The sequence below is a fragment of the Lepisma saccharinum genome, chromosome 9 (assembly GCF_977018435.1).
Source record: "Lepisma saccharinum chromosome 9, izLepSacc3.1, whole genome shotgun sequence".
NCBI lineage: Eukaryota > Metazoa > Arthropoda > Insecta > Zygentoma > Lepismatidae > Lepisma > Lepisma saccharinum.
Window position 1 is genome coordinate 84455185 of NC_139237.1, and position 6442 is coordinate 84461626.

A 6442-nucleotide genomic window follows, 5' to 3' on the forward strand; every position below is an offset into this window, starting at 1 on the left:
GATTTCATACTTAATTGTCCTACTGATACCTGAGCTAGATTTCCATGATTCCTCATTATTCTATGCACAATGACCAGTTCACACACTCCACACCTATCAATACTACATGGTCATAATTCTCTAAAGTCGTCTTTCGCCCCAACAATTCTATACATTGCAGGGAAAACTTGTGAGTTTGTCGCAGCATGTGCACTTCTACATATCAACGCTGATAATATGTGGAAATTTAAACCTGTCTTCGCTGGCGAGAGTACAGTATTAGGTTGGTCAGTCAATCGGAAGGAAAATTGAATTCTCCAATATTACGTAAGTCTACTGGTTCTTGTATTTACTCTAATGTGACTTCATTTGTGTAGACCCTTCGACACTTTCAGCAGTAGGATTGTTAGAAAATTTTGTTTAGGAGTATATAATAAAAAGGCGGATGAAACATTGGCTATTTATTTCGTAGTCAGGTAGCCGTATGTTACGGAATGATACATTTTAATGATACATTCTAGTCCATATTGAAAGTGATCCGGATTTTTTAAAACTGACCAAACTGCGTGACGGATAGTAGCAAAGCTTTAGTTTTACTGAATTAACATGCGCCAACAACTGTGAAAATCTTCTATTTTTATGGAGATTTTATTCTAAGTCCACTTTATGCACAGAAAAATCTAATCGGGACTGGACTTACAGTTTAAATTTGGATCCGAACCATCATGTGCATCCACCGAGAAAAACTGAAAATATGGACGTGCTACAGATTGTTCCAAATACGTGTGAACTAGTAAATGATATAATTTATGTTGCCTTCATCCATCATTAATTACTCCTATCTGGAATGGTGAATGAGGTACATGGTCCAGGAAAAAGTGTGTGTGGGTAGGAATGTACTCGCTGAAACTAAATTGTTAACCTTGGGAGTTATAGGCCATTAATATTAAGATAAAATGGAAATATTAAACGTTACGACGGGGGTTTTATTCGTGAACCAGGAATGATCTTTTGAAAATTTCTCTACTTTAGAAAAATTTATTGATTGAACTGTTGTTTTAAGTGCACTTTATGCACAGATAGGCTAATCGGGAATGGACCTACAGTTTAAAGTTCAATATACCTCCACCATTGAGCTGGGTAGTCGATTTACAATCTCACCATCGTAGATTACGGGTTCGACCTTCAACCTGGAAATTTCTTTGTGAGTGCCCCATTTAAAAAATCATGTAACAGTAATTCACCTTCACTGCCTTGATAGGCCAAACGCAGCATGCAAGGGGACACTATAAATGTTACTGAACATAATGCAGTATGGGGAAAAGGGCTAAGACTGTCAGAGCCTGTTCGACATGCAAAAAATTCACTTCCCATAGAAAACTAACGGCGAAAAGAACCAGTCTGTAAGTGATCAGAAACTGTCTGTGTTTGTGTAGTAATCGGGATTATCACTCTCTAGGGCAGACGGACGTAATATTTTCATCAATGTTACTTATATAGTATATACCGTGCGTTCATTTCGACCTGCAGCCGAGAGATCGGGAGAAGAGTGGCGGGCGGCGCTGACGGAGACGCCGACATTTGCGGCCTGTAATGCCCGCTTACTTTTATAGACATATGCAGACATTTATATAAATATTGCAAAACGATCACTAACCTGTGTTATAACACGCAAAAGTTCTTCTGTAATTCATCCAAGTTCTGCTCTTATATACACAAATAAATACGCTATAGAAACGATGTTAAGAGCCACAGATAATGAAGCATTTTAATCATAGTTTTGACCAGTAACGTCCTGTTTAAGTTTATATCCTTGAAAGAGTTTTGTGGCCATGGGAATCGTTTGGAGGTTTCGAATGTGCAACACTGTATCAGGATTACACTGCAGACGAAACCGATAAAAGTGAATGGTTTTCGTGAGCTTCCTTGCAATCCGAAATATCCGAGCTCGAGATTTTTGTTCCTTCGCGACTAGATGAAGACAGAGTTGTAAATATAGTGGCGAGCAATGTAAACCAAGAGCGTGTTAATTTCGTACTGTGCGCAAGAGTGTTATTCTTGGTTACTTGCAGTTACTTGTTTGTGTTATTGTAGTGTGTATGTGTGACGTGTCAGTGAGACGATTGGAATGCCAGCCGCAAGATTCACGTTAGAACAAAGATTTTTTATGTATGACACGTACGTGAAAACAAACTCGTGTCGAGACGTGTGTAGGTAATTTGTACAGAAATTCCCATGCGTTTCAACTCCACACAGAGATACGGTTAGACATCTTGTCCTTAAATTACGAGAAACTGTATCGTTAAATTTCAAAACACCTAAGCAAAAACGACGGATTCTAACCGAAGCAAAACTCGATGATATTGGTGCAGCGTTAGAACGTTCTCCAAAAAAACCTCTACGCCGTGTTTCACAAGAGGTGGGCGTGTCAAAATCATCGGCACATACAGTCACTAAGCTACTAAAATTAAAACCATACTCTTATAACACAGGTTAGTGCTCGTTTTGCAATATTTATATAAATGTCTGCATATGTCCATAAAAATAAGCGGGCATTTCAGGCCGCAAATGTCGGCATCTCCGTCAGTGTCACCCGCCACGCTTCTCCCGATCTCTCGGCTGCAGATCGAAATGGACGCACGGTACTTATACAATATACTGATATATATTTGCCGCATGCCCACCTCAATGTCCAAAATGGCAACGGTATCCGAGGAGTGAAGAACCGAACAGCAATGGATTGTTGTGATTTCTTTGTTGGTATAAAGCATGTTAAAGAATAAACCGTTCCTGAAGTTTGACTCTATTTTACTAACTTCAACCTAACCAATCGTGGCTTCTACTGTCTTCCTTTTGTTGTTGATTGATTGATTGATTTTATTTTACTTCGCGTTTTGTGCCTCTTGGCTAATTTGCGAAGATGGGGATGAGTGATGAAATTGATGAATTGACATTCACAAACAACCATGCCCGAGCGGGATTCGAACCCGAGGACCCCTAGCGTCGCAGCGCGATGTGCTAACGACTCAGCCACAGGGTTCGGGTCATTTTGTTGTGTGTGTGGTGTACAAAGTACACACAGAGATATAGCAAGGAACAATATTAAGAGGCGCTCTCGGGAATTTCAATTATATACGTGTTAAATGCACGTATGAACAAGGGAAAAAACTGGGAATCTTTGGATTGATTTTGAGTAAGAATTGACTTTAGTTACAGCAGTGTAATAATCATTTACAAAAGGACAATTTATGATATAAGAAGAAAAATGACGAGTATCACTAGAATTTTCTGAAGTTTCCTGTAGTATTTAGTGCATGAATACATATTATGGGTGTTCTGCGACGAATGAAATGCAGAAGAAATACCACTACAATTATTCCTGTAACTGAAATGCAACGATCATTAAGAAATAACAACTTCAAGAGCGACTAGCTTGACTTATGAATTCATAACGGTCATGATACACTGACCTAAGTTACTGTTAGTCTTCCTTAAATTCACAAATATTGCTGAATAAAATATTGAAAAATCATGTCACTAGTATGTGTGTTGTTTAGAACTAAGAGAAAACAAAATATGATACATATGTTTTTGTTCCTTGCTATCTTCATTTGGTGCAAAGGTACATAAACCTTAATCTTGAAACTCAGCTATCTTATCTACAGGGTAGGGTTCTTTGTAGACAACGAAACCAGACAGGACGCCTTCCAATGGAGACGTTTAAACGAATATATTATTTAAAACAGGATACATGGAGTAAGACTATTTACATGATAAGCTACATTCTTCTATAATTTTCTCGTTTAGTCAATTTTCATCTCAATATTCTTTTTATTGTTTATTTTCTCTATTTGGATATTCTTCTATTTGTACTTCCTTCGTAATGGGCAGATCTGGATCGGGACTTCCTTCTCAATGGACGGTCTGGATCTGGACTTCCTTCTGGATTTCAATTTATTTAAGTTTTGACTATTTAACGAATTCCTTTATCCTTTTCCAACTTTTTCCTCCAAGCTTTGGGAATAATACTAATATCCTCCCTTGGGGCTTCGATCGGAACGCGCCACCACTAACTAGGTACAACAGAGTGTATACTTGGTGCAGCCGATTGACATGCGCATCCAAGTAGGTGCTACAGTTAAACTGCGCAACCAAAAAGTGCTGTGGGGCGTCGATCAGAACGCGCTCGTCACTGATGTAAACAAAATTTCCTCTACGGGAATGGTAAATAAATCATACAGATGCAATATCTGTTCAAAGACACAAACTTGTATCAGTGCTTTGACTTCCTTAATTTTCATATTAACTTACATGTGATAACTGACTTGATTAATAAAATATATATATTAATTTACTTCTTTCATATTTATTTTTTGTCTTCTTATAATATATTCTATTGTTTTTCATCTTTCCAATTTCCGTTGTTCTTATTTATAGTTATTCATATATATTATGCCAATTCTTAACCTTGTACGCCTGGTGCTGCCATCTCTATTCGTCTTTGGCAAACTATTCACATTACTTGGTCCTATTGGGTACGTAACATCCTCCTTTACAGACAATACCAACACTTGTGCAGACAATGACAACAGGAATCTACATATGGCAACTGGAAATCTTATTAATTTTCACGAAAAGGATCTTGTGTGTCAGAACGGTTGATTTCGTGGTTGTCGGTGGTGGAACGGCTGGTTCCGTGGTTGCCAGTCGACTCTCAGAGGTACCTTCATGGAACGTACTCTTACTTGAAGCTGGAAGAGACGATGACTTACCGGTCATAACTATCCCAGCGTTGGGTGGTCACATATCCCAGATTCCATCCATGCAATGGGTACTCTATTCCCAGCCGGAGAGAAAAGCTTGCCTCGCTCAAATGGATGGAAGATGTCTGGGCCAACTTCCTAAAGTTCTCGGAGGAGGTAGTTCGACCAACCTAATGCTCTACGTTAGAGGAAACAGGAAGGACTATGACGAATGGGCAGCACTTGGTAACACTGGTTGGAGCTACCAGGATGTTCTTCATTACTTCCTGAAATCAGAGGATAACGGAGACAAAGACATAGCATCGAATACATTGTACCATGCGACTGTGGCTTACAGAGTGTAGAGAGGTTTCGTTATGCGGATGTAAATGTAGAAGCCTTTATGCAGGGTTTCAAAGAGTTGCGGTACAAGGAACTGGACGTCAATGCTAGATCTCAACTAGGGTACATGAGGCTACCGACCACGTCCAAGGATGGCCAACGTAGGAGTACGTCAAAGTCATTTCTTACTCCATTTAGAGGAAGAAGAAATCTCCAGATTCTCACACGAGCCAGAGTAGCTGGAATTCTAATAGACAAAGGCAGTAAGAGAGCTAAGGGTGTGTGCATTTTATTCAAAATGGTCGGAGGTTTGAGGTTTTTGTTCGTAAGGAAGTCATCGTGTGTGCTGGTGCCATTAATTCTCCGCAGCTCCTAATGGTGTCTGGTGTAGGACCTAGGGAACATTTACAAGAATAGAACATTCCCGTCATTGCAGACCTGAAGGTGGGTGAAAATCTACAGGATCATCCAACTTTTACTAGTATCGTGGTAAATCTGGGCCGAACATCAACAATTCCCACAGATGTCACGGAGATGAGTGACAATTTTTTAGAGTATTTTGTAAATTCAACGGGACCAATCTCAGCATCTGGCCCCGCTCAAGTTTCAAGCTTCGTAAAAGTTATGTCTTCTACCAAAAGGGACGTGCCGGATATTGAGCTTGCTTTCCTTCCCACTACTACAAACCACGCGGCACTAACAGAACATCTGTGAGATACGGAACTCTTACATCAGATTAGATAGTAGCGACAACAAACGATACGAATATTAACTCGAATGTTGCACACGGAATCTCTGTTGAAGGGTCTGACATGAACACAAAAAAACTGCCGAAAATGTCATTCACTTTTAATTCACCAGAAAGCAACATTTCAGCAAAGATACTAGATAAAAAAAAAGTCACGAAATGGTATAGTATAATCCTATTTTCTAATTTTAAGTCAGATACAAATGTCTACGGTTGCATGAGGTCGTACAACACTGCAGTGCATTTCCAACAGTTGTCATAAAATTCATGACGTAACAAAATCTTAGTTACATGTTATACTGAAAAGTAAAGATTATACCTGGTGTTCAACATCAAAAGCTAAACATGCCAGTTTTTTTTTTACAACAACAACAACAGACTGCCTTTCATACTTTCTTTCTGCTAACATTATGAAAACAGTTTATTCACAAAATTTAGTTCCTTGAGGTTGGTTGGTTGGTTGATTTGGCGTTTTAAGTCCACTTTATACACAGTAAGGCTAATCGGGACTGGACCTACAGTTTAAAGTGGGATCCGAACCACTTGTGCCTCCACTGGGTATCGAACCCGGAACCCTTTGATTACAAGGCGACGACGCTACCACTGCGCCATCGGGGAGACCCCTTGAGGT

General features: G+C 39.4%; 1 pseudogene; it reads left to right on the top strand.

Moving 5' to 3' along the window:
* Positions 1 to 4561: 4561 nt before the first annotated feature.
* Positions 4562 to 5086, top strand: LOC145992513 (glucose dehydrogenase [FAD, quinone] pseudogene; annotated as a pseudogene).
* Positions 5087 to 6442: the final 1356 nt, after the last annotated feature.